Source organism: Rhopilema esculentum, chromosome 15 (assembly GCF_057945365.1).
Source record: "Rhopilema esculentum isolate cy_ngs chromosome 15, ASM5794536v1, whole genome shotgun sequence".
Classification (NCBI taxonomy): domain Eukaryota; kingdom Metazoa; phylum Cnidaria; class Scyphozoa; order Rhizostomeae; family Rhizostomatidae; genus Rhopilema; species Rhopilema esculentum.
In genome coordinates, this window is record NC_142829.1 from 6290218 (window position 1) to 6316138 (window position 25921).

The 25921-nt window shown below is 35.2% G+C and overlaps 1 protein-coding gene across 17 annotated transcripts in view; it reads right to left on the reverse strand.

The window, feature by feature from the left end:
* LOC135685711 (uncharacterized) overlaps positions 1–25921 on the reverse strand; it is a 78377-nt gene that overhangs the window by 33678 nt on the left and 18778 nt on the right. For 7 of the 17 annotated variants that reach the window (XM_065201731.2, XM_065201739.2, XM_065201726.2 and 4 more), the window contains one exon: positions 11686–11738. The gene's annotated coding sequence lies outside the window, so the exon portion shown is untranslated. Of the gene's footprint in view, positions 1–11685; positions 11739–17745; positions 18422–25921 lie in introns of those variants that run through there. The other 10 variants (XM_065201743.2, XM_089112807.1, XM_065201732.2 and 7 more) reach the window with 4 other exon arrangements.

A 25921-nucleotide genomic window follows, 5' to 3' on the forward strand; every position in this document is an offset into this window, starting at 1 on the left:
CTATTCTTTATATTCTTAATTCGGATATTTAATTCGAAAAATGCCTAGCTTATTGCTTTTCTTGGTAATTTTTCCTGAAAGTAGTTAATCTTATGGCTTTGGCTCGTGTTCAGTGATCCAGTTGCTACTCAGAGGGTTTTGGTTGATCATTAAAAAAATTTGAGCTTTACGTACTTTTAAGTACAGGTGTCAAATAGGCCTTCAAAAAATCAACATTGCATTCAAGCCAATTTCAATGAACCTTTTGGAAGATAGCCGGAAAACGGCAGAGAGAGAGAGAGAGAGAGAGAGAGAGAGAGAGAGAGAGAGAGAGAGAGAGAGAGAGAGAGAGAGAGAGAGAGAGAGAGAGAGAGAGAGAGAGAGAGAGAGAGAGAGAGAGAGAGAGAGAGAGAGAGCTTTTAAAATAGAAAGAGCTCCTCTGGACAATTCGGCTATCTGAAACAAAATGCAAAGGGACATGATATAGTATTGATTGTAACATACAAATGGGCTGCAATTAAGAAAACTCCAAAAGAGTGTATTCACTATCAAATTATGAAACTGTACTATATAGCAATTGATCACTATAGGAAGGAATTAGAAGGCAACTAGTGAATTCTTGTTCACAACTTGCACATCTGAAAACGTGATTTTAACAGATGTCATAATAATGTCAATAATACCTTTTCTGACGCAGCTGCTGGGGGTAGAATAGGGAGAGCAACACTTAATATTACTTTTTAGCCAGCCTAGTATTACTAAATTTACTTGAATAAACGTTCCTGGTTCATTCAAAGAACGTAACTCTGGACCAGCGTTACACTCTTTTTTATAAGAACAATTTTATAATAACATGAGCCTAAAATTTGGTCAAAAGTTAAGAACAAATTAAGGACAAGTTGAAACTGACCTACTGTAAAATGCAATTTTGAACAACGTTTTATCTCAAAATAACGATTTTTAGCCATGTATGGGTGCTTTTCGGTGAATATTCAAACTTGTCGGCAAATTAAGGTTGTCTCACTCACTTTGTTGGTAAATGAGGCCTGAACGCCTCCCTAGAGGGAAAACGCTAGCGATCGCACTGCTTACACCCTATTGATTTAAGAACAAATTAAGAACAATCCAGCCTCAGATCTTCGAAAAAATTAAGAACAGACAGCCTGAACTTAAATATACTTGTTTTTATAAAAGAAAGTGTTATTTGAGGCGCAGATTTTATAAATTGACTGCACGAAATCAATTTAATGAATTTTACGTCCTGTTTAATTGAAATTTGAAAGTAAATTGCTGATAAAGTAATAGTGCCAGTCTTCCCAAGTTTCTGCTCTTTCTGTTTTTTTTCTGTTTACTTCACTTTGATATTTTGTTCTCATATTTTTAGACTACAATAATGCATGTGGTTTAGAATGCACTACTTCAATTCAAGTCTTTTGAAAAAATCACAGCGAATTTCATTTGCTTCAGAACTGGGAAAATTGATCCGGCGTTTATTCGAGACCGGAATTTATTCAAGGTCAGCGATAATTTGAGTGTATAAAACGGTATCAATTATTGCAAAAATGTAAAATAAAGTTCTTATCCCTTGATCTAGAAAGGTGTGGAGTTCAAGAAGAATTTATCAAAGACATATGGTCATGCAAAAATTATGCAAAATTGACTCTAAAAATTTTAAATTTACAGAAAAGTGATCCTTAAAGATGTTGAGGATTAAAGAAATGATGGACCTATTCTTCTCTAAGATAAATATCGTGGGATTCTTGCCTTTATTAAGAAAATTTAACTTTGCCAAAGTAGATAAATAGGCCCTGCTTACTGTTGTCATTGAGAATAATCACGAGAGAAAATCTCAATATCCACAGGTCATTTCGAATAGTTCATCGAAATTTTGTAAAGTTTAGAATTAATTTTATTTCTAAATTTTTATCTTATTCCATTGTTCTTTTTTCTATTCTTCTTTTTTTCTATTTTTCTGTTTTCTTACTTTTCCTATTTTCCAATTTTTCTTTTGTTTTACTGTTGAAGACAGTAACTAATCTATTAGCTGGTGCCGGCTGGCTTCCATATTTTTTAGGGAAGATTGTTTTCTCTTTCAGTCACGCAAGAAATTGATATTAATGCACAAATGAATTATCCCTTAATATTTTCATTAAATTTCAAGAGGTCTGATAAAAATGATTATCAGCTCAATCTTATTAAGAAGATGAAATGGCAGAAGAGGCGTGTCAGCGAAAATTTGAAATATCTTGAATAAACCTAGAAACTAGGTGAAAGGCAACCAACAGATACGAAGGTGATTTGAGCCATCTGGCAATCAAGATTGACCAATCATGATACCACCAAGACCCCTCTTGATTGGCCAAAAGTTGATTGACAGATGACTCAAGATTGACAGATGCTTTCAGTGTCGTGATTTGTCTTTCTAAGATCGAAAGTATTTTAAGATTTAGATTTAGACCCCGTTTGCAATACAGAAAGAAGAACAGAACTCTTTCTTTGGGACAATATCACTTTTTCAACGTGTTTACACTGAAGCAAAAGGGAACGGAACCAAATTTGACCCCGTTTACGCTTAAGTAAAAATAACGGAAATATCTATGTGAAGCATGCGCAGTGGCGCTGGAATGACGCCCGACATTTTCAGAAAGCCTCGCCCAAACCCTAGGTTAAGCTCCGTTTTCAATCGAAACCAAAAATTTCCGTTTCTGACCGTTTACACTAGAAAAAACAAGCACGATTTGGGAACGGAACCAAAGGCACGATTTGAGATGATAACAAATTTCTCGGCTGATGTAAATGGGGTCTTAGAAAATTATGAAAGTGCTTGGATGTCGTCTATATTAATTACACATAATATTGATACTGTAGTAACAAAAGTGTATAATTAAAACTTTCTGTAAAAAATTTCTTTATTTAAAAACTCGCATAAATTGATGTTTGAAAACAGAAATAGCAACAACGTTTTCAAATGGAAAACAAAGATTGGATCAAAAACGACCATTGATGGTATGAATCAATTAGCAAATATTATTGAAATTTTATATAGCCCTAAGGAACAAAAGATAGCCCAGCTATGGTATTAAGTAATAATTAGAGTATTATTTATTGATATTCAGCTCCTGAAACAACATCGGTAACAATGTGAGCATTTTTCCAAATATTTGATGAAAAACAACAATTATCATATTTTTTTGGTTTCGATAATTAAAATGAGAGGTCAAACTGAACCATTGTGGATTAGATTAACACAACCTCTTTTTCCTGTAATAGGTTTATGAGCCTCTGTCTCGTGATAATTTTCAAATGGGTTCCGTAAGCTTCTTCAAGGTAAATTTGACAAGCAAGACATGCCACGTATATATTTCAACACAGGTGCATATTCCACAAATATCTTGCGCTCTTTGCGTATTGACAATTCAAATAAAGGTTTTTCGGGTAGCATTTCACGAAAATTTGTTATTCTGTTTGAATTTCTGCGATGAATGGTTTATTAACATGGAGACCATCAAAGCAACTCGCCTTCAATGTTCTACTAATGACAATTTTTTGCGTATGCAAAGCCAAATAGTCTGTGAAAGAGAATAAGCATTCTTGTTATGGCGGTACAACTTTTAAACAGTCGATAATATCCTTGAAGTATTTTGATCAAAATAATTGCCATAGCCCTAACAAAATTTTAAGAAGATAAACTAGCAGTAGTGTGGTGGAATTACGAGTTTACCCGAAAAAACAGAGCTATAATTTGGCACATAGGTTCCATACGATACTGGGAATAACCAGAAAAAAGCCCCATCAATTGAACATTGGGAATTCCTTATTTGGGCAAATTCCATATATCGCACTGATTAGCAGGGGTTCAAATTTTGATGTCGCTAAAACCGCATTATATGTACATATTCTGAAAGACAGTTTCATGCTGAACAACTTCTATTCAACATACACGCCCTTACAATGCGGAAATAAGTACTTTCTGGTCAAAAATAGCAGATAGGGGGCACTGGGCAATAAAATGTATACAGTGGTGGCGCCAATGGGAGGGCTAGGGCGCTACAGTCCCTCCATCGGAAGCATCTAGCCCCCCTATTGGAAGAAAACTTTAGGTTATTGTCGGAGCAAATTTGACAAAATAACGTAAGAAAACTGCATATTATAGTCAATTTAGCCCCCCTGTTGGAAGCTCCAACCCCTTTGTCGGAAGATTTCTGGCACCACCTCTAAATGTATATAAGTTTATTTATGAACAACTTACATATTAACAAAATCAAAAAATGCGACGATGAAATCCTATCCAACAAGGAGCAGGATAAGAATCCCGCTAAACATTTTGAAATTTCTGCAATCCGTGTATTATTTTAAGAAAATCTGCGTCCGGCAAGTGTGTAGAATTCACTCGTTCTGTTGAGAAATTGTCAGATTTCCGCAATCTACGACAAATTTCCCTAAAATTCTGTTCTTCCGCAAACACTGATGACATCTTCATTTGGAGAAAAAAGGCTACTAAGATAGAGGATGTCAATGAAAAAAGTTGAAAAACTGTCAGAATTGAAATCTTCATCTTCAAATTAGTTTATAATGAAAAATCATGTTGTTTGGACCGTTCGGTTGCGAGTTACTTTGTTTTGAATATTTAGATGTTTCTTTAGATTTGACCGGAATTTGCTGCTGCAGTGAAAAAATGTCACTAGAGTCAGCCCGGGCTGAGTGGGCCCGGGTTGAGTCAGCCCGGGCTGAATGGGCCCGGTTTAAGTCAGCCCGGGCTGAATGGGCCCGGTTTAAATCAGCCCAGGTTTAATTCACACACTTAATGATTTTGCATCGATAGAATTTGCGATATAAAATGAAAATATTCAGGAAGAGGATCTGCCATTTTTTCCGCGCGCTTTTCAATATTCACTCGTCCCACTTTGTTTCTGCCCAATCACCACTATCAATCACCACAGCATGAACTTATCTTTCAAAAGATATACATACTACGTGGTTTTAGCAACATTAAAATTTTGAACCACTACTGATCAGTGCGCCATTATGGTATTTGCCCAAATAAGGAATTCCCAATGTCCAATTGATGGGGCTTTTTTTTCTGGTCATTTCCAGCTTAGTATAGAACATCTGAGCCAAATTACAGCTTTATATTCTTTTTATCCGGGTTAGACCGTTTTTATATCTTATTCCAGTACACTACAGTGGCAATGCACTAGTAATTCTGCTCAAGTAAGGCATCTGACACATTCTTACAGTTTCGGAGACTGCTCGAAGAATTTTTGATATAGTGATTTCCTCTAAATGTTGTTCGATAACACTCTGATAATCAAGCTAGAAGCTAGATTAGGTAAGGAGTACGATTTAAGCTATAGGTCACGTTGCAAATTACAGTCTTAATGTAAAAAGCTTCGATTTCTCATTGAATATTTTTATGTATTGAAGCAACAGCATACTTAAAGAGTCATTGCTAACAATGAGCCTTTGCGAGGGTGGCAAATTATCCAGGCGACAATCCAAACAATGGCAGTAAACTTCTACGGATTAACCATAATTGATTTCAGACTGTCTGAAAATGCATTATGGGATGCTTGCGTAGCGCAATGGCTCATTGTTAGCAATGAGTCTTTAAGACAAATTTAGAGAAAGGTATGTGAAAAAGTGCAAGATAATGTAATAGTGTCGAACATATTGAAAATTCATTTCCTTTTTTTGTAAAAAAATTTTCACAAATGATATTGTTTTGTTAAAATCAACTTCTAAATCAAATTGTAAACAACGTTTTTTGGAAGAGCTTGTACAGGTGTTTTGCAGAAATGGACTGGACTCGATTTATATTAATTGGACTTTGTTGCCATCATACACTTTTTTATAAGAGTGATTCAATCTTTGTAAAGCGTCAATATCTTTATTAAATTGTTTTTAAGAACAAGGTTCAAAATCATTGCCAATGTTTCTCTTTATCACAGAAAATGCTCTAGAAAATTCGAAAGTAATGTTTCTCTTGTTTGCTCAAAAAACAAATATAGATAAAATGGCGATGAAATTAAAGCCTGGCTATTATTCAAAGTCAATTTTGATCCTCAGTATTCTTAAAAAATTTATTCTCATTAGTGTGTAGAACTCACGCAGAAAAGCCGATCAGCTCTTTTCGTAAGTTTGCAATTTAATTTCTTCAAAGAGATAACATTTTTTCTTATCGCAATATTAGGCATGATAGAGAGAATGGGCAATCACAAATTTCATTCGGTTTACGCATTTTTGCATGGCGTATTTGATGCCATTATAAACTATTGAAGAATCCCCTCAACACGATAGAAATCAAACACCTTTTTCAGCGACATCAGCAAACTTTGTTAGTTTGACAAATGTTATAAATGTCAAGGCAAATATTTGTCTTTGCCTATTTTCAACGTTACCTTAAGTGCATTGTTAAGTAAACACTTTTGTAGCACAAAAATTGCTAAGCCTAAAACACTGTTGGGAAAGAAGGACCCTATTTGTATCCGGCTTAGAAAACATTTATACTTAAAGCATTTTAAAACAGATTCTAGGGCAAATATCTTACAGGCATCAACTTGGTGACAATCAAAAAGTGTAAGAGAATTTTGGAGCGCATTAACAATCAAGTTAAAGTGGATTTAACGGTTTAGAAAGCATCGGTTAGTCTGCCATTTCTTGAAAAACACACACATTTATTAAGTTAATTCTCTTCCCTAATCTGTTTACCAAATTTGAAATAAAATATTAATGTTTAAATACTATCAAAAAAATAAACATCAACATACCATAGCACCTTCGTTGTGGTTCAAGTAGAATTTGATTACAGGGAAATGAATGAGCTAGATCTTATTTGAGTGCTGAGTTTTTCAACTCTGGCATCAACTCCTTTTATCTGAACTTGCTGCTTCTAACGTCTATAGGAAATTACTGAATGCTAGTGAGGGGAGCTGGTGCAAAGAAAACCAATTTTGCGCTTTTAGGGGAAAAATCATGAAACTTTACGTAAGAAAAAAAAAATTTGGTCTTTGACCCACCCAAAAATCACGTGCTTGTGTATTTTACGGACCAGAATGCCAACCCCATAGAAACAAAAAAATACATCGTCAAAAAACATTTTAGCATAGATCATTAGAAAGTTCATGAAAAATGAAGCTAAAAATACCCAAACATTGAAACTGTAAAGTTGGATGGTAAAACGTTATAGGGCCTCAAAGTTTTTATACCCAGGGGGTAAAGAACATGATTTTACTACGATTTTTGGCTAAAGAAGGACAAAAACTTGACTTTTAGTTTACAAAAGGGCCTTAGTCAAGAAAGCATACTATATTTAAATACCTCGTTGACCACAATAAACATCCAAGTACTCTAAGGCTAATTAAAAGCAATATTATTTCAATATTTACCCCCTGGCTTTGTATAAAATACGGTTTCAAGTAGTTTTTTGACAATAGTCGTACTTCAAAATCAAAATTAAGTCTGTATCATGCAGCAAAAATGGTCAATATTCTCACACCAATGGTATAGTAGCCAAGGGTAGTTAGATGCTGATGACCCCTGGTTTGAAAAAAGTAGGATTCTTGGGAAATTGTGGTGTACATTTCTAAACAGCAGGCAAGAATAGACACGTTATGATTCTTGTATTTTTGTATGCTAGATTTCATCAAAAAGTTGTCTCTTGGAGCTCCCAAGAACTCGAACGCCACTTTCTTCTTTTTGATAAACTGAAGCCCTTCTTATTCAACAGCTTTAATGCATCAGAGAGCTTCTGTTAATAAGCAAAATTGGTCTTAATAAGTTCTTCTCTTTAATTTGAGAATGTTCTAAGGGATATTGTATAAATCGTTAATAACTACATACTAGAAGAATTTTAACGATTAAAAATTGCTCATGTGCTGGATAAGAAGCATGGATATACACTTTTGACTAACAACTGGAAATGTCTTCCAATGCACATATTACGTCGCCAGTTGCGGAAATTCAAGCTTTAATTTTTTTCATTCCTCTGTCAATTCTTAATATGCGTATAAGCTTTAAAAAATGTCATGAATATCACTGTCTACCGGTATGTCAAAGTGTGTTTGATGCCTTGGTGGCAGATGCTTAGGCGATGATTGGCAGAGCTGTACACGTTCTTGGTGTAAAGGTCAGGATGATTCTAAGTTCCTCCTCCGAGTTTCAGGATTAATGCGATCATCAGGCAACTTTTTGCCATAATAGTGAAATTAAGATGATCACATCGAGCGTGAAACTCAGAGTAGCAACTTGGAACCGTCCTGCTCTATTCTATATACAAAAAGTGCAAAGTAAAAATATTGTAAAAGTAGTCAAGTATTTGGTACTTATGTGTCGTTATCAGCAGGGAAAGATTTAGCGCGGGTTGTAGTAGGTGCGAAATTCCCCCAATATTTCTGTGTCCTTCGGTAAATTTTGCTACCATTCGGTAAAAATCATTTTTTGATAGTCAGTAGTAGCAAAATAACGTCAAGATTTTACATTATTTATCTTCTCATCTTTTTTACCTTAAAGTTAAAAACCGAATTTTCAGATTTAGTATCTAGCAATCCAGCCCCCCCCCCTCCTCTCCCAACCAACACCCGTCCCTGGTTATCAGGCTAGGTTTGATTTTTGTGGCTTTCTGTCTTTCGATAAAATGGCCTAAAGTTTCCAAGAGAGATACAGATGTAGAAGGTTTCTCTATCTTATAGTACATTGAAAGGAGGATAGGCAATTGAGTATATTGTTTTCAAGACCTTGCTTTGCTTTTTTAGCTATTATTGAGACAGTTTCATGACTTATCTAAACTTCTGGTTGACATGTGTTATGTCTTCTCATAGCGCTTGTCATAAGCAGGTTGTCTTGTCGCTTGTCGAATCGCATCCTTGTATTTCTCTGCATTTGGTTTGCGATGGCCCTACTGTTGCAGATGGCCTGTCTAAAAATAACGCAACTTGCACGTTTCGTTATGGGAAAGGAGTCATAATAAAGATGGTTGATTCTGTGAGTAATTTTTGAGTAGGAATAAGTAAAAAATAGGGTTATTTCTTCACGCTCGTCTATTAAAGGGATCAGATAACTTTTGCCGTGGATGGATACTTCCATTTTTGGCTAATTTGAGACTCTGATGCTCTTGATATTGTTTCTAATTCAATATTGATTTGTCTACATTTGCCTACTATAAATTCTTTCCAAGGCAACTAAATATAACAAAAGTTGCCACATTTTAGTAGCGTGGTTGACAAAATCTCTTGTTTTTTGTTGAAATGAGCAATTTAAACAAGCAACATCTTCTCTTTCAATTTTCCATCTGAAACTGGGCATCTTCTTACGATGTTATCATTTTTTCGGTAAATCGAGCCTTGGTGATCTCATTAAGTGCACTCTTACAAACAAATAATTAACATGCATAGAATTGCATCTATTTTGCATGCTGAAATCATTTAAACCACATGTTTTTAAAGCATCCAAAGCTGGTTGTTCATATTCCGCCACGTAAGGACAAGTTTGTTGCAACGGGGCTTTTTAACATAATACAATATTTTTTGTAAAAATATGCCTTATGCCTAATATTTGCAAAAAACCTGGAAATTTTGTCGATGCAATTCCTTTGTCGATCGTCCTGGGCTGGTTTCAGCTTTTGTTTTGTTTGTGATTTTTCATAAACGTATATCATGAAATTAAAGCCTCGTTTCAAGATAAGGCCATTACCCATCCAAGGTAGCTATAGTGAGATATCCACGACGATCAGTCTAAGTATATTTCAAAACATTTCATTTAGCTCAATTTTCTTTTACTGTATTCTGACTTCAATTGATTTCATGATCCATGATTTTATGTTTGAAATAGCTCTATGATTTGAGAATTATTTACGCTTATGATTTGGGTCAAAATTAATACTTTTACACAGTGTGGAGGTCTTCTTGCAAGTCAATTTTATTCTTAGCTGTCTTAAAGATCAGAGTGATATTGAAAAAGTTTATCTTTGCCGTCTAGGTAAGATACATATCATCATATCTCCCTGTGTATTTCTTTACATACATTAAACCATATATCTTTAATCATACCTCCCTGTGTGCCTTAATACTGGTATATGATATATGAATACACAGCAATCGGTGTCTTTTTAACATCGCCATCCCCTAAACATCAATCTGGTATCGATTTTAAGAACCAGTGCCTCAAAAATTTTCAGAAATGCGTTAAAAAAAGATTCTTCAGATGGATGCAGCCTACCTCAGCGTTTCCTACCTTCAGTATTAACTTCCAATATACCAATATTTACTTGTAAAGCCAAATCTCGTCAGAGACATTTTTGAGCGCGCGCTCGAGGCGCTCAATAATTAGATTTCATTGGCTGAGCTCTTGCGTGAGCGCCTGGGAGTGGAAACGAGACATACTCTCAAACGCTTGCGAGCGAACATGAAATTGATCGCAGCGACTGTGATCATTCCCAATGTACGCATGCGTAGGTTTGAGCGCTTCGAGCACGCGCTCAAAAATGTATCTGATGAAATTAGGTTTAAATTTCATAAAACTCCTTTCCTTAAAATTTTGAAGTTACTAAGCAAATTTGAAATTATTAATTGACTAGAGAAATTAATTGTTTGATCATAGCGCCTTTAACTTGCCTTCTTTATTTTTACAACAGTGCGTATGATAAGAAGCACTAGCATAAAGCAGGTACTTTCTTCGATTTCAGTGACTTGAAAAATGTGAAAAAGTTCAGACAGATCTGGAAGTGAAGCACCGAATAACTTTTGACTTTTTTGAAAATTCTGACTTATTAAAGATTTACACAGTAATCATTTGCTTTTCCTTCTATTTATTTGCTTAAATTCATTCATTGTCGGACATAAACCTCGGTATTCGAATAAATCTGCGTAGAGAAACAGATAACGCCCACCATGCTGCCCTAAGAAACACAGCAAACAGACAAATTAAGCCCATTTTATTTGCAAAATTCTTAGTTCTCGCAAGCAAAGTCGTCAATTTGTATTTGATGTTCACATACAGTACCAAAAAGTTTGCATGCGAACCATCTAATTACGCCCACAAAATCGTTATAATCATTGCAGAATTGCAGCTTCTCGGATTTACCGCTTCATTTTTTAATTCACAGATAATAAGAATCACGATGACATTTTGATGAGCATCGTATCCAAGTTGATATCATAGAAAAAATCATTGCAACGCAACATCATGTAAGCGATCTTCATGTAAGCGATCTATTGGGCAAAGCCTTATCAGTAATGAGGATACTGACACAAAGAGGTCCTACTCTTTTTCATTGATGGTATGGGTAACGAATTAGCAAATACAACTTAGCAATGTGATAACGTCTTTTGACTCATGAAACATAGCTTAAACTTAAAAAAATAGTGTATATACATTAAGACAAATTAAGCTTCCTTAAGAGATAATTTTCGCCTATCTAAAATTAATGTTGGACCTAATAAATATCCCAAGAACCTATCTTCTGCACACTAAATACAGGACCAAAGGTACTTAGTATCATTATTCTGCTTCGATCGATATTGGCGTAATAAAAAGTTTGCTGTGAACGTTCAAAATTTCCAAGTTGCTGATAAGAAAAATTTCTAATAGATGCAAGAATTACTGAGCAGCATCCGGTAAGCAGTTTGAATATCACTTTGATTCTGGTAAGAACATTTCGGAACAATATATCAACTAGTGCTTCAGCAAAGATCATAAAAAGTTTTCGCTTACCTACCAACTTTAACGAGACGCCGTCCGAGCTTGATCTTCCTTCCAGTGTGTGTCTACATTGTAGAGGAGAAAAACTGCCTTTAGACTTTCAAATAACAGAACAAAACGCAGTTGTCTCAATGACACGCGGTGTTTGAGTAACTATTCAGAAATGTCAAAGAAACTCTTACAAAATCTATCGTCTTGCATGTGACGCTATTTTAATGAATGTATCCGATTGTATGTAGCACTGTTCAGTTTCCAACATGGAAGATAAGAAAGCAGAGAAACCAGACCACCACAGGTAGCCCAATCTTGTCTCTATTATTCAGAAGCAATATAATAGTAGATAGCAGCAAAAAGCGGAATGGAGGAGCCAGGTCGTTTTTATTCTCTTTGTAAAACTTTTCATAACAATGAAAAGAATTTGACACAAAATTTTATCAGTTTATCATAAGATTAGATATAGTACCTAAGATCAAAAGACCCTCAATAAAGGTTAAAAAAAGAATGAAGTTTGTTTTGTCTTTTTTTGTAGCTTTTATCAAAATGAATCGCTTTTTTGAAGCTCTATTCAAGGTTGAAGCCCCATTCTACTGCCTGCAGTCTCAAGTTAGACTGCCTGTCAAATGAAAGATAGCAAAAAACTACTGGTTGCCACTTTAAAGATGAAAAGCTTTGCGAAAATACAGCTTCTGTAACTGATTTGACTCTTTGGATAAAATATTAGCTCATATAACGTTAAAATGTTTATCAGTGAACCTTAAGAACATCTTATGCTGGTTTCTGAGCTACTGTAACAGTAAAAAAGAATACAATGCAATATTTGTTAGACATCGCGCAGCCATTGGGCTAGCAGAGGCTATAGCCCCACCTCCTAGTTTTTGAAAAAATAGGTTAGAAAATGTTTTGGAAAACTTCACTCTAACGCAATTTTTGAAAGTTTAATTTCCTAAGAAGTAGCACTTCTCCTTGACTGGAAGCTCTTTTTTGTTCAATTTTTTGGTGTTTAATCTTGTTAAATTATATGTTCTAATTTCTAATTTGGTTGGTTTGGTGTTTATTTATCTTCAAGCCAATCATGTCTATTTTTATAGTAATTGATATCCCCAAGGGGGTACTCCCTAATCTTCTATAAAAGGATATCCATGTCAATATTTGGGGTGTGAGATTTTAGAAAAAAATACATTTGGGGTCTTTGATAACAGGTTAGGAAAAATTCAATATTTAGGGTCTGAGAAGTGGAAACGAAGTTGTTAAAGAAAACCAAATATTAGGGAGAATCCCTAAAGAAATGAATCCTTAAATTTTAAATCTTGAAACATCTCTCTTGGTTATTTATTGTTTAGGGTATCGAAATGGAATTGAAAATGTTTTGATATTCAATAAAATTTATAAAAATGGTAGTCCAAAATATGTATAATTGCTCAGGGTCTCAAAATTTTGAGACTCAATATTTGGAGTTCTTCAAAACTGTAGCTCAATATTTGGGGGTCAACAAAAATTGCTGACATGGACCCCCCGTAAATAATAGTAGTGATTACCCCCCCCCCCCTCCTGGGTTGATATCTTCTCTAAATCAGACTGTTTATAAACAATAATAAGTAAAAATAAGCCAGTATACTCCAAATGGGGCGCTCTTTTGGCGTTCTAAAGGGCATGTCCGCAAAAAGTTTTTGGGCACGCTCTTTTCAGTCCTTACACTTCTAGACTAGTGCGCGGTTCCTGAGTTTGTTTAAAGAAAGTTATGCTTCTTGTAGTATTCTAAGGTTATGTTATTAAATCAGAAGCTTAGATAAAACCAAGTTTCATTAAAGATGGCTGCAAGTATTATTGTCACGAGCAAATCGCTATCGAAACTGCAGGAACCACATAGTTAAACCAGGTTAGTTTGATAGTCGGCTTTAAAGTCTTTCATTGTTGTCTTAGCAACATCAATGAAACAGACTGAGAATTTGATATACAAACATCAGATCGATTTTGTGAATTTGTACTCCAATAAACTTCATTCTTTGTAGGTAGACCACTCAATAAGCTTATATCATTCAAATATAGCCAACAACTAGCGAGGTTATTGAAGTTTGTCATTTCCACATACGAGATTTGATTGTAAATTTTTCATATAAACAATTGCTGCAACCTTTGAAATAACAGAAAAGAGCAAAGTCAGTAGACTACAACGACAGTCAATGGTAACATTACAAAATATACTGTATTATTGTGTTTAAACTGCCAGCAAATGCTCCAACTACAATATTACCTAGTTCTTTCGAAACTGTTTTCGCGAAACTTTTTGCACACTTAAATAGGAAATCAGAATTTTTGTTACAAAAAACTATTTAAGCAAATTTAAAGGACAAGTTGACGCAAGATATAGGCAAAGGATTACCAGAATTGAGACGAAAGACCTATTCATTATTTTGCACGAACAAGAAGGGTGCAAGAATAAACCTTAATGTGAAGGTTATAATTTACAGTAAAATTAAGAGTTTTGTAGGGCGGACAGAAAGACAGAAGAATAGCTGGACAGAAAGAAAGATTTAAGAATATCGAAAGTGAACTAAAAATATTCTTTTACATTGCAGCACGGAAATTCAAAGCTTAATACACTTACTTTCAATGATTAGAACTATCTTGTGTAATGTTCTAAACGAGGCTATTGTATAACGAGGTTTATTATTATATAACACAAGTAACAGAAGCACGTCTCTTGTGTTTGTGACCTTCTAATTGCGAATTGCTGGACACTTCATCTTGTTTTGGTTATCTTCAAGATACGGCTAAATGAGCTAACGGTAGTTAATTGTTGTGATCAGATTATTTTTACACGGAAAATTTTATCTTTTTGTCGAGTATCTTTTCAAACCAGTAACAATATCTTGCCAGAAATATATTCTAGTGTATTGTGACTGTTTGCAGAATTATGAAACATAGGTCCACTATGACAATGTTGATGTTACATAATCAATCTATCTGCTTCACAATTTCCAACCTTACTTTTGCAATTAGAAATTGAAATCTTCTGGCCTTTGCTCAACTTCAAACTTTGCCATGTTATGAAGTTTCAAAATTTCAATAGGATTTTACGATGATCAGAGCCAATAAGTTCTGACAATTGTATCTTTTTACTTATTCAGCTTCAAAGATAAAATGCGTTTATGTTTTGATTCTAGCAGCACCAGGTCGAAACGTTTAGCACACCAATTATCTTTGTGCTTCTGCAAAGGTGAACTTCCAAGCAGTTCTTTTCATAGCGTAATCAATTGTTTTCCCACAAACCAAATGGTTTGATATAGGCGAATGTAGGAGATTTCTATTGTCTTTTGCGTTGCATTTATGTCGTATTCGTTTCAAGATACTGGCAGCTAGGCCCTATACACCCGCCTTTATGCCAGAATTCAAGAAATTCATATACGCCCAGGACAATTCAAAAGTGCATGCGCATGCATAAAGCCATATTTCAACAGCGCTAGGCTACTCCAGGTATCTTGCCACTAGCTCAAAGTACTTCTAGTGAAAAATTTTAATTTACTACCCGCTAGCTCTTTATAAAGCACTACAAAATGGGCTCATAAAGAAAGCAAGAATACTAATCCAAGACTTAATTAATGTAAATTGGCTGTGATCTAGGAAAGGAAAAGTTTCACTATATCAACTACATAGAACTGATGAAGTGACGTAACGCAGATGCCATGTGGCAATAACCAGAAATTTTTTAAAAAAATCAACCGTATATCGGATATCTGGCATAAAATTGGGAAAAATTCTTGGTTTTAGCCTGAAACAACACGATGTAACTATCATTAAATGGATTGTGTCTTCCGGTTTTGAAATAATTTTTTTCCATGGAAAATAACACCAACAAATATTTTTCAATCACAGATACGAGAAAAGTTTTTGTTACAGTAGCAGTCACATTTGGTGAGCGACAATTCTAACTTTCTTTTGTAAAATACCCGGACTCAGCGAAAACAACTGTCGATATTTGACGTTTGGTTAAAATTTGAAACGGGTTAGTTTTCTAAATTATGTTTTAAAATATTAAACACAAGCGTAAAAAAGCGCGTTAAGTAACAAAAAGGCACTGTTTTGTTGCTTCAAATTATTCAGTTTAAAAAATTGAAAATACTTTCATTTGACTTTGACTCTTTTCAAAGATAATTGTATATTGATGATCTTACAACATATCTTTATCACAACCGTAAAAAACTTGCCATTTTTATAAAATGTGTGTCTAAGATAGTCGAAAAGGCTTTTTGGTAACAAGTAGTTACAATGGACAGATAGAATTTTTGAAAAAATTATATGTACACAAATATTCAAATTTATATAAACTGCAAATTAAATCTGTATTCTTGGAAGTTGGAAATTAAAAAGCACACATGAATGAGAATAGAAGTCAGTGACAAATCAAAAGCAAACAAGATTAAGAAGAGGCATTCTCAGGAAAAGAAATTCGATGTTTGCGAGGGCAAACACAACCTTCTCATCAGGACTATGTCAACAACATGATTAGGAACGTTGTTGATGGAAATAGGAAATCATTTCGTACCTAAAAACGCATAGAAATCACCGCATACACAGCTGCCATGCAACTAAGAGTTCTAAAGATGACTAGCTAATTCTTATCTTGCAAGTGAGTGGAAATCCTTGAGTTTCATATTGAATTAAAAGAACTTTTAAGGCTCTAAGAATCAGAATTGTTAAATCACACTGGAAGAAAGCTAATCCGCAAATTCTTTGTCTGCTTCTACGAATTTCACTGCACATTTTGTCGCTATTCCCCTGTTCCCGAACAGCCGATGTGCTCATTCTGTGTTTAATTAACTGTTGAAAAAGCGATAATATCATTTGTGCAGATCTCTGTTACGAATCTCCACAATAATGTTATTAACTTATACAAAAGGATGTTCAGCCAGCACTCCTGATAATCTGTTGGAATCTATTCATTTCAGGTACGAATGACCATTGAACCAAAGTCAAACACAAAAAGTTATATTGAAAACGATATAGATCAACGTTCTCTGAAATATATACACTGACTGATATCTGTAAAAAACCAGCGCAAGAATGAAACAAGATTGTTTTCCCATCATAAAAGTGGCTTGCCTTCGCATTCTATTGCATTTGTTCGCGTAATAGCAATGAAATATTTCGGCTTAGCGTTTATTGTAAGGAAAAACGTTTCTCTTGATGTGCCGTATTATAAAGCAGTCAATTCATCTACTGAGAGCGAAATTGCTTAATCATTTTCAAAAAGGAAAGATTTTGTTCAAAACTTTGTTCTTTGTCTTTTGAGCAGGAAAATATTTGTTCATTAATATTTGCCACACCTTTGAATTAAAACTGAAATTTCCTACAATAATAATGCTAGAGAATCTTGTCTAGTAATATCAGTGCAAATGATACTTCTTTTTTATTGACGATGAATGATAATTATCTTTCCAATAGAAGTAAATGTATGATTTTCTTACTTAATGATTGCAACTCAATGCATCCAAAATTTCAAACAAATCAAAACATTTTTGCATCTTGATAAAGTTGTTTACTAAATATTAGCCTGTGATAATTGTGACACGATCTTACGCAATAATTTAAATTATTTTGCAATTCATCTGTAATAACTTTGATTGCAAAAAAATGTTAGATTGATCTTCAGGTATTTAAATGTTTATCTAGCAGGTACAAGAACAAATTCTCAATGAGCAAGTTCAATCTAAAAGTTATGCACAGGTGAAATTTGTAACTTCAATCCAGCGGCAGATTTTTCTCATTGAAAACTAACAAGAGAAGCCCTCTGGCTTATCAAAAAGCTTATCAAAAAACTCTGACATGTCAAATAGGTCCCAATATGCAGTTATGCATATGCATCATTGGAGCAAACATCTTTTATAAGCATCCCTGCATAGTTAAGTTGTCAGTACATTTATGTTACCTGCTCCAAAAGAAGCAATTAAGATTTATGTTTTGAAGGGTATCATTTATTCTTTGAATGATCTTACAGTCAGTCTAACATATATTTACAATGTTTTGCTAAACAAACAAAAGAGTATTAGATCAACGAAAACAGCTTTAACATACCTTGCTAGTTTTGTTGTTAACTCCAAGATATGCAACGATTGTTACAAATGACCATGTTGGCATAACTCATTGCAGTACACAGAACTTTGCTTGCTGATTTTCATGTTAAGGAATTACACTTCTTTTATGGATTCTAAGAGACTAAGCTTAGCCCTTTGAACAATTCCACAATCCATATAATCCTTAGCTGCCGCCTTCTCCATATTAGCGGTTCTGCTTATATTTGAGAAATCCAATCATGAGATCCAATTAAAAAAACTATGATGTTGGTTTAGCTCCTCAGTGAATCTTTATTCTAGGGCTCAGACTGACGAAAAGCTTGGGTACAGTTGTGAAAAAGCATTTTAGTCTAACAACTTATTGAAGAACGCTGTTTATTTTATACGGTTGCCAGCAGGTGTCTGTCAGTTCTTGATAGGACAGTCCTGGTGGATATACAATCCAAAAGAATCATTAAAGTTATGAAATATGACCCATCATTAAAGCTGTTTTTTCTTTCTGGTCATCTGCTTAATTGCTTTCGACATGTTTAAAAACATCGCAGGTATTCTATGGAGAGCAGGCAGTAAAAACTGGTTTTTTTTGGTAAACATTTAAAAGGCTGCCGAAGGTCAAGAAGAAGCTTTACCCAATGCAAACGTATGCAGGCATTGATAGCTTCATATGAAATGCAAACAAGTTATAGAAATGCATGAAACAAAAGTGCTGTTATCCCTATTGATAAACAACCGTTGATGTTAATTTTTAAGGAAAATTAACCTTTATTTTCAATATAAGTGTAATTCAGGTAAAAAAATTCGCTGACAGTTGATCGGGATATATCATATTTTAGGCTTAGATTAAACAAATATTTTATATTGTGAAATTCCTGGACGAAATCTTAATACCTTCTAATTAAAGAAATAAGAAATCTTTCTGCTTTTTCGACAAATCATATTTCAAAGGCTAAACACTTTATATGATGCAAATAACAAGGCTTTGTATTAAAAAGTTGTATCACTATCAATATCCTGATATCAGAAAATTTTACCCATTTGTAAAATTATTTGATGGATTACACCCTCCTGTATGAAAGGTATCCCAATGTTTTCTTGCAGGTAGGAAAGTCTGACTTTGCTTATCTAATTGTCCCTCTTCAATTTAATCGTATTTAATCTTCAATATGAAGTACTCACAAACGACTCAATTCAGCTTTGATTTAGCACTTCTGTCATCATGTTTTTTCTTCGTCACTTGTAACTTTTATCTAAACTCTGTATTCAAGTTATTTAGATTACAAGTTATTTGTCTAATGATCGATTTAGGCAAGAAACTTGGAATTGCAACTTTGAATTGTTCTATTTAATACACCAATGTGTAATTTTCCAAATTTTTAATGCTTCATTTACAATTTATCTCTCAGCTAGTAAAATGTTTTAAACGTTTGCCTGCCTTTTCATATCGTATGAATGCTCCATGCATTAAATATGTTAGATCAACCTCTTTCAAAAGAAAATGGCTGTGATCCAGGTCTGCTTAATCCGTGCTGCAATCTTTTTTCACTTATTTGCTTGCGATTTTGATATCTGAGTTTCAAAATTGATCTTTGTTAAGCACATGATCTACTGACAAGAAGAAGTATGTCATGGCAGGATTATATTTTTGATGCTTTGATAGGCTATTTAGGCAGATATCATGCTTTGATAAATTTGATAAAATTTTCACGGTGATATTTTGCAAACGAAATCTTGCAAACAACTCAAAGATATTCAAAGAATTGTTAGTTATTAAAATGAACATAATTTGTATCTCGTCAATGATGAAAAATTTACTCTGTAACTCTGAAATCAAAATTCTATTGGAAGATTTGACTTAGCAAAAATTTCAAGCACACGAGCGTTTATTCTTCGAATTGATATCAAAAATCAAATATAGTAAAAGTAAATAAAAAAATAATACAAAACACCGTTGCGAATCTGATATCAAGATTTTCTCTTCAATTTTTCCAACAAATCCCTAACCTTTTTATAATTTTGATGTATTCAAGTCAGGCAATAAGCATACTATAGAAATAATTCAAGGTTTCAATTAAAAGTACTTTGCTAAACTTAATTCTCATATAGTTATGAAGAGACTGATATTTGAATGATCTTGAATTTTAGCATTTTTTAGTCTCACAATCCTAGACACGATCGAGCACATGGTAGAGATAGGTAGCACAAATTGTATAGAATCTCACCTACGTCATAAAATTATAAGATGTAATCTGGGCGTTCAAGCGTGTTATTGAAAGTCTGTATTATGCTGTATTTTATGTACTGAAATGCTTGAAGTTATCATCTTCTCGCGTGGTAGATACAGTCTTGCAATAGAAGCATAGAAGATACGTAACAAATCTAGTGTTATTTTAGATAATCTGGAAAAAATCTGTTTGCATAATGAACGGGAAAATCGAATCTGTTAAGCTTACAAGCCAATATTCGAGAATGCGGATTGAATATAATTGTAAACAGAGACATGTTAGGATTAAAGTCAAGGAAAATGTTGACAAGTTGAAATTCAGTTCCAAGGCTTCTGTTTACCTAGGTAACTTGAAAAAATTAAAGCAAGTTGCGGAAATCAGTTGCAATAAATGTACGTTGTTTGCAAATGAAATGAGACAGGGTTTAATCTGATAGAGCTAACTGATGAAACTAGCATTGTCGTTGCCAGAGTATTCATGACTGACGTATGCTAAGATCCAGTTGTGAATATTTTTAGGCCTTTTTGACGTGCACTTCCCAATTTAATCAAGTCTGCTCAAAGCAGAAGTCTTGGGCTTGATATATAGCTATACAAAAAACATCAAAAAAGGGCGGTACAGAGGGTCAAGCGATGGTTGCAGGGGTGGTGCTTATCATTTTTCGGCGTTTCTGTCACATGAATTTTTTATGGTTGTATGAGAGGCAAGTCAAATTGAGGCGCCATATGTAATGATTGTCATGCGAAGGAGCTGGTGTTCCTGTTGAGAGCTAAAACCTTGTGGTTATAGAAAAATTTTAGGCCCAGGGATATCACTTGAGCATTTCATTCGAGGGGTCAATCCAAAATAACTGAAATTCACCTAAAGTACTGGAAGTAAACTCAACCGAACCATGTGTGTTAAGTAAGTAAGTATCAGAATGATATTTTCTAAATAATATCTGACTAAATAATAAGAGGTGAGACTAAATAATATCAAAAGACGAAATCTTGTTCCTGAGCATGTAAGAAACTACTAGTTGTAGTTATTTTGAATGATTCATAAAATGATTAGCTCTAACATATCTGTTTTCTGACATCAAACTTAGATGAGGCAAATCCAACTAATGCATGTGACTTAGCAACTGACGAAAAGACAACTCTTTAATTCTTGTTCTCGATTTTATACTGGGTTGATCTTACCCGTAAATATTCAGAAGATATATATTAGATCAGATACCCAAAAGTATCAGAAAACAAGGAAAATTCTTACCCATTATTTTCAGATAGATCCCCCGACTACTAAAAGTGATATCCCCTCGGATTTTAGGTCGTAGGTTTTGTTGTTAAAGTTAAGCTTCGACTTTCCATCGCTTCTATGAAGATCCATAAATATTCACATCATAGGTCATCTGTTATCTGTAGAATACTTGATGTCCATTTTACTGATCTAAAAACGCTGGTTTAAAGCCTTTCTCGATAGATAGTATCTGGTGTTGTTAGTACACAATAAGGCACCTGGTTTTTATCAGAAGTTTTTCAGATATGTAGAAATTTAACGAAGATTTCTTCTGTCAAGAAGTTGAGCTAATCCGGAAATTTGGTGAATATACAGGGAACTTAAGGATTTTCTGTTACTAAGTAATATATGAACACAATTTTTTTATTCAAATTGACCTTGCTCCTTTCATTAAGTTTTATTTTTTTATTCAAAATCTAATTGTACTGGAAAAATGTTACAGAAACGTTATATTCAAAGCTAACAGATCAAAGCAAGGCACAAGCCTTTGACCTAGCTCGTTGAGCTCTAACTTGCATCAGGGTATATCAACATTTCACAGATTGATAGGCCAGATAGCCTTTGCGTAATTCCTAATGCTTGAATGTGCAAATAACGTACTTTTTGTGAATGCTTGTTGGCATTTTTTTCACGAAAAAAAGATATTGCCGATTTGGATTTTTGTAACGATGGATCCATCTCTAATCTAAAGAGTTATATTTTGAAATGAAGAGGTATTGATTTGATGAAAATCACTGTTTACCGGTCGATCATGTGCTAGATATAGGCAGAACTGTACAGGGTTTTTAGTCTAAAGAACAGGAGGATTGTAAGTGGCTACTCCAAGAGATCATCAAGCAGCTGCTGTATATTGATATACAGACAGTATCAGAAGAGCATAGGAACGTGTTTCCTCAGCCACCTTTCATATCATTCAAACGACGTAATATTCTTGAAGATTTACTCGCTAGGGCTTGACTTTACAACGAGAGGGCAGGGACCACGCATAATAGGGGCTGTACTCCATGTGGCAAGTCTCCGTGTTCAGTGTATAATGTTATGTATAGCAGTTATATCTTTGCTTCTCATGTAACAGTTGAGGAATATAAATTCAGTTTTAAAATTAATTGTGATTCCTCAAATATTGTATATTTTGTGGAATATAAAGTCTGTGGTTAGCACTTACATGCCGTTAAGGCTTAGATTTGACAACTACAAAGCGTGCAATCGTAAGTTTATTAAGAGCTCTTCGGGTAAACCTCAGGCTGATATTTTCCGGAACTTTGCAGGGAAGGATCATCATTAGTTTGTCGAGGAGAACAGGGTTAAGATTAGAGATAAACTTAATGGGAGAGGTAGGATACGTGAAAGTTTTGTGACAGTATAAGCTTGAAACCTTCGCGCCCCGGGGCATTAATATTAGGTGTGTAAGAAGGAAGAACCGCAGGATAGACTGTCAGCCTTATTCTGTGAATCTTGCAAGGAATGAGTATTAATACGAAAGAAATTCAGAAACAAAGCAATTAGACGACGAGAGTCCAATGTAATGAGTTGAATTTTCAAAATAAATTAAATAAATCATTCCCAAAAGTTATTTCATTTCCAATCTCACTGTCTATTTTCTTTATTATGCTGTTCGTTATTTCCACACTTTTATAGTTTCATTCATCTATTTTCCTTTCTTTTTTAGAATTTCCAATTTTATTCCATACTTGGATAGTTTCTACTTTTATTTTGTTTAGGATAGACAGCATCAACTTTTTCTAGTTCTTGTGCTATTCTGAATGGCTTAACATCTGCCTTCGCACTTGTTCTTTTGTTCTTTTATCTATTGTGTTCATTCAGCTTTTCTCACCTCCGGCTGGGCCTAGAAACTTTGTAAATGAAGATAATCTGGGTATTATTTGCCTCCTTTGGACGCGAAAAGTGTTAACCAAGTTGTTTTTTACGGATTATCTATATATGTCAATATATATTGACAATATGGTTCTCGTCCACTCAACAAAGCAGAAAGTATAAGCTGTGCTCCATAAAGCTTCATAACTGCAAGAACATCACACTTCAATGCAGTCTGTCCCCTCCATGACTGGCTAATTCTAACTTGAAAGCCTTGCCTTACAAAAGGGTCTGTCTCTGCCTTTTAAGCGTACGACATTTGCTATTGTCCTGCTCTTGTAGGTGAACGCCACAAAAAATGCCTTATCTTTATATCATCGAAACTGACATTTGAAATCAAAGCAAAATTCGCAGCAACTCGCTCAGGTAGAGTCATTCTATACACCTCATTGGGGAGAGTACACTATGCTGGTTCTTCATTCTTATAGGTTATTTGTGCATTAAACCAGCGATGCATAAATATCGGGGTCATGCAAAGAGATTCTTAGAACAAAGGCTGACTTTAATATAAAAATCTGCCAGAAAAAAACTTAATTCCGTAGAAGACGTTTATCACGAAAGAGTCAGCCTATGGCTTTGCATAATGGCAGCAAAAGATTCATAATGGTGGTGGGGCAGGGGGACAGGGGACGGGGGGACAGAGAGACAGATTGACTGAAGAATAGAGGGAATGAGGGACAGTGAAATAGAGAGAGACAAAGGGACAAAGGGGCAGGAGAATAGGAGGACTTGAGGACAGAAGAACTGAATTTTGAGGACAGGAGAACAGGAGAACAAGAGGACGGGAGGACGGGAGGACGGGAGGACGGGAGGACGGGAGGACGGGAGGACGGGAGGACGGGAGGACGGGAGGACGGGAGGACGGGAGGACGGGAGGACGGGAGGACGGGAGGACGGGAGGACGGGAGGACGGGAGGACGGTAGGGCAGAAAGACAGGAGAACAAAAAGACAGGAGAACAGGAGGACAGGAGAACAGGAGGACAGGAAGACAAGAGAACAGGAGGACAGGAAAATAGGAGAACAGGAGTACAGATGAATAGGAGAACAGAAGAAAGGGAGAACGGGAAGACGGAAAGATGGGAATACTGCAGTACATGTTAAGGGGAGGAGAAAAGGACTACCGAGTACGAAGAGAAGAAGAAAAGGTGTGCAGGAGGGGGGAAGGATAGGAAGAGAAGAGGCCTGAAAATATAAGGACTGCAGGACATGGGAATAGAAGAACAGAAGGACAGGCGGAAGGGTCGCTGTTAGACCATCGCCCCAGTGGAATATAGCTGATTCAAACATACAAACAAAGCATGCAGCTGTTAAATGGAAAGTACATACAAAGTCCAAATCACAGAATCAAGGCGCGGAGTGGAGAAATGTCAATGGAAAGGGCTTTCCTTTGACACAGTCTCTGGAGACAGCGAACAGATTCAGCTGCCTGGATACCTTAGCAACAGAAGAGTGTTCAACACAACTCCCAAATGACAGATAGTACTCAGCCGTTGTAGATAGTCGGGGGTTTCCTAGAACAACGAGTAACACAAGTGATAAACTCGGAAAGGGTATTGATAAACTAAACAAGGATGAATCAAGGCAACACGCCAATAAAACCGTATATGAAGATCCAAGGAGGCCTAGAAGCCCTAGAAAGCCAGCTTTTTCTATTCTCGGCGACTCTATAGTAAAAACGATCAGGAGGCATGATCTAAATACCAAAGTTCCATACGCCAAAACAACAATAAAAACTTTTCCACAATTGATGAAATGAAATTATATATCAAGCCTACTATAGAAGACAAGCCAGACGGAATACTACTAGTATGTGGAACAAACAACCTACGCTCCGAAGTTCTCAAAGTAACAGCCAATAAATTTATTGAATTGGTCACAGAGGCGAAGAAAATTGGAAAAATGTTGCTGTTTCCAGTATCATAAAAAGGGAAAATTCGTATGAATTGGAGATCAAGCGAAGAGAGGTAAATGACTTAGTCAAGGCAGGACTTTCGAGAATCAAAATAAGCTTTATCGAACATGAAAACATTGAAAATAGACACCTTGATAAAAGGGGACTTCACCTGAACTAGCAGGGAAAAGTATTTTAGCCAGGAACCTCATAAATTTTTAAACGGTGTGTGCCTAACAGTTACAGAACAGACATGTAACATTTAAATGGCCCATACATCCATTTTAATCAACAAAATCGAAAACTATGACATATATCGTCATGCTAGGATCCACCACAGCCCAGCTGAACATATCGACTCGACCTTGCTGGTTCCCTTAATGTTCGTAAAAGCGATTCTTCTTCATCCATATATGACAGAAAATGAAATAGATAGGCTTTTTCAGCTAAGAAAAAATTATCACAAGAATCCTCTTCTTGCTTTCCTGAACATAAATAGCCTCAGGTATAAAATAGTAGATCTCAGAGAAATCGCAGAACGATGCCTAACTGATGTTTTAGTGATCTGAACATTGACACCCAAAACGTGCAACACCTGGGCTATAACAAGCAAAAGTCATTTTCTGATGTAATGGGCTTACAAAACCTGGTCAAGGAAAAGACATGTTTCGCAAAAAACCACGCCTTTTCTATGGATGTTTTGTTAACAAACCGGCCAGGGTTTTTCAAAACACATGTGTATTCGAGACAGGACTGAGCGACTATCACGGGTTCTTAATCTACTGAAAGCTCAGGTACCCCACCTTAAAGCAAAAAGTATTACATATCGACGGTATAAAAATGACGTTAGAAGTACCAACTTTGACAATGACTATCAAAGCGCTAATGATGCACATGAGCATCTTACCGG